Genomic DNA, 3,448 nt, shown 5'->3' with positions numbered 1-3,448 from the left:
GTGTGAATTTAGGTCTTGAAATTAGCATATAGCTACGACAATACTACTGGAATTAACTATTTTTAACCATTTCAAATTCAAATTCAAATTCAAATTTTATTTGTCACGTACACAGTCATACACAGTACGATATGTAGTGAAATGCTTGGACAACTGCTCGTGACCTAAAGAAAACAAAAAAGGAAAGGCTATGAATAAGATAGGAAATAAATATGAAAAATTAAAAAGGGTAAATTTAACTAGGAAGGAATAAAATATAAATTAAGGTTAAAAATGAAATAACTGTACAACACAAATTAGAATGAAGGGTAAATTTAACTGGGAAAGAATAAGATAAAATATATAAATTAAAGTTGAAAATAAAATAACTGTACAACAAAATACACAATATAGAACTATATAAGAATGTATGAAGAAATCTAAATATAAATAAATATATACACAATAACAGCAGCTGTACAAGTATTAACCGGAAATGAAGAATATAGTGACCAGTGTTGTGCAAAAACAAAGTCCAGAAAGTCCAGTGTGTGTGTAAGAACCATGTGTGTGGGTCAGTACTGTGTGGTGGTGTGATTGAGAGACCGTATCGCCTGCGGGAAGAAGCTCCTCCTCAGTCTCTCTGTGTTGGTCTTCAGGGAGCGGAATCGCTTTCCTGACCTCAGCAGAGAGAACAGTCTGTTGTTGGGATGGCTGAGGTCCTTCACGATCTTCCTGGCCTTGGTCCAGCACCGCCTGCTGTAGATTGAGTGCAGGTCAGGGAGCTCGGAGCGGATGGTGCGCTCAGCTGACCGCACAACCCTCTGTAGAGCTCGTCTGTCCTGCATGGTGCTGTTCCCGAACCAGGTTAAGATGTTTCCCGCCAGGATGCTCTCTATGGTGCACGAGTAAAAGTTCCTGAGCACCTTGGAGGGCAGTTGGAAGTCTCTCAAGCGTCTGAGGTGGTAGAGACGCTGTCGGGCCTTTTTCACCACGGTGTTGATGTGACAGGACCATGACAGGTCCTGCGTGATGTGAACTCCGAGGCATTTTTTTCTTCTGCCGTTTCATTCTTCTTAGGACAGGCTGGAATACTCCTTTTAGGATTTTAACCATTTTTGTATATTATATTGGTACTGATAGCTACCTCATCTTCTGCAATTTGGTAATGCACTTGAACATTTTACAGGGAAAAGGAAAAATCAGATATGTTAAGTGTTTTCTCCAACTCATTTCATTTTTTAAACATAAGTTGATGCCTGCAAAACATTCAAAAGGAGCTGGGGCAGAGGCAAAATAACCCTTTAAACCAGGGGTCCCCAATACCAGTCCATGAGGTCCGGTGTCCCTGCTGGTTTTAGATCTCACCCTGGGTCAACACACCTGAATCACATAATTAGTTTATTACCAGGCCTCTGGAGAACTTCAAGAGATGTTAAGGTAATTTATCCATTTAAATCAGCTGTGATGGATCAAGGACACATTTAAAACCTGCAGGGACATCGGCCCTCGTGTACTTGGATTGGGGACCCCTGCTTTAAATGTAGTAACAAGTAACAATCTGTAACATTCTCAATTAGCAAGTTAATTTAAAACAGGTGTGGGTATCAAAATTGGGTATTAAATGGGTATGCACCAGAAGTTCAGCCTTTATGAGAAAAGATGGGTTGTGTTTCACCACTGTGATGTTGTGAGAAAATAAATCAATCTTTCACCATAAAAACAATGTTTCTTAGTGCAAGATAACATTGTGTGGGAGACCTGAGAAATCATTGGGCGTAAAGGCCAAGGGAAGAAACTCCTGCTGAATGTGTGTGATTTTCAAAAGGTTTGAAGGTATTGCATTCAAAATCATCATGCTACTCTGACTGACATAGCCAAGTGGGCTCAGAAGTACTTCAGAAAATCAGTGTCACTGAACACAATCTGCTGTTATATCAAGCTCATCTGAGATGGAACGAGTGACAATGGAAATGTGTTTTGTGGTCAAATAACTCCACGCTGGGGGGAGGATTAGCGTCGAATTCTACATTCCAAAGATGGAAAAAAAAAAAAGGTTGGATGGTATGGTTTGTGCAACACTGCCCATGGCATGGGGGGGGTGGTTGAAGGCGTAATTGATGCAGACTTCATAGGACTTCTAGAGGGACATATGCTTCCATTAAGACAATCTCTTTCCAGGAACTCCATGTGTATTTCAGGAGAATATCAGTCTGACTTCATAAACAGTCTGTGTGCTTGACTGGCCTGTCTGCAGTCCAGAGCCGTCTCCCACTGAAATTGTCTGGTGCATCATTAAAGAAAATCAGATAGCCGACCACAGGCTGTTACTTACTTACAGCAGGAATTGCAAAGATTCTGTGTGTAAAATTGCAACAATTTCTTCAGTTCCAGAAGATTGGTGTGTAATTAAAAGAAAATGTGATGCGACCCAGTGGTAAAGTTCCCTCTGTCCCAACATTTTCGGAGTGTGTTGCATCAAGGATCAGCTACCCTGCCATGAACTGTAAACTTTCCAGTGAAGCTGAATCTTGGACACGATTAAGTGTTCCAACAGAACAGTGAACCCAAACACATATCAAAGCTGGTTTTGAACATATAAAACAAGTCAACTTGAAGCTCCTGGAATAGCCTTCCCCACCTCAACCCTATTGAAAATTTGTGGATTACGCTTTTTAAAAAAAACAAAAAACAAAACCCACACAGGTCTGTACCAGGACACCAACACATTTAACCCTGGAGAACCCATGGGGTCAAATTTGACCCCATGGTTTCTCTAGTAAACCAATGGGGTCGGCTCTGACCCCATGGGTTCTCCAGGGTTAAATGAACTCTACTCATAATCCTGCCAAGACTGTTCAAATATCCAGCCAGAATTATGCCAGAAGCTTGATGATAACTACCAATAGCCCCTTTCAGGGTGCACCTTCAACCAAATATTAGAGGGTGTATATATACACTTTTGCTCTTGTGGTTTACACAAAAAAAAACCCAAATTACTTACTCTTACTTGATAGAAGTCTGTGACTACAAATCAATATATATATTTTTTAAATGTTGTATAAGCAACTTAATATAACCCTTAGCAAAGGTAGGACTTATAGTTGCATTACACTACCCAGGTTTGCCAAGCAGCTAGATATAAACTCTGTGATCAATTACTCATTTGATGCAAACAAATCCTTTTACAATATTTATTAGAAAGTTAAAGTACATCTTGAAGGAAATTAAAACATGCTTTCCTGCACAAGCCCCAAACCCCTCGGCACAAACTATTCAAGAATATAAATGAGGCAGTCTAACAGTAGTATTTTGACGTCAACACCATCTGAGGCAGCAATCCAAAACAAAGCTGTGTCAATTTTGAAAAGTAAAGAAATCACAATTACCAAAAACAAAACACACTTCTAGAGAAGGCACTATACATAGATAAGGACATACATAAGGACTGTACATTTGGGGGGGGGGA

This window comes from Haplochromis burtoni, unplaced genomic scaffold, assembly GCF_018398535.1.
Source record: "Haplochromis burtoni strain Fernald_Lab_line unplaced genomic scaffold, NCSU_Asbu1 Contig_194, whole genome shotgun sequence".
Classification (NCBI taxonomy): domain Eukaryota; kingdom Metazoa; phylum Chordata; class Actinopteri; order Cichliformes; family Cichlidae; genus Haplochromis; species Haplochromis burtoni.
The sequence above is the reverse complement of the archived record's forward strand: the minus strand, read 5'-3'. Positions refer to the sequence as shown.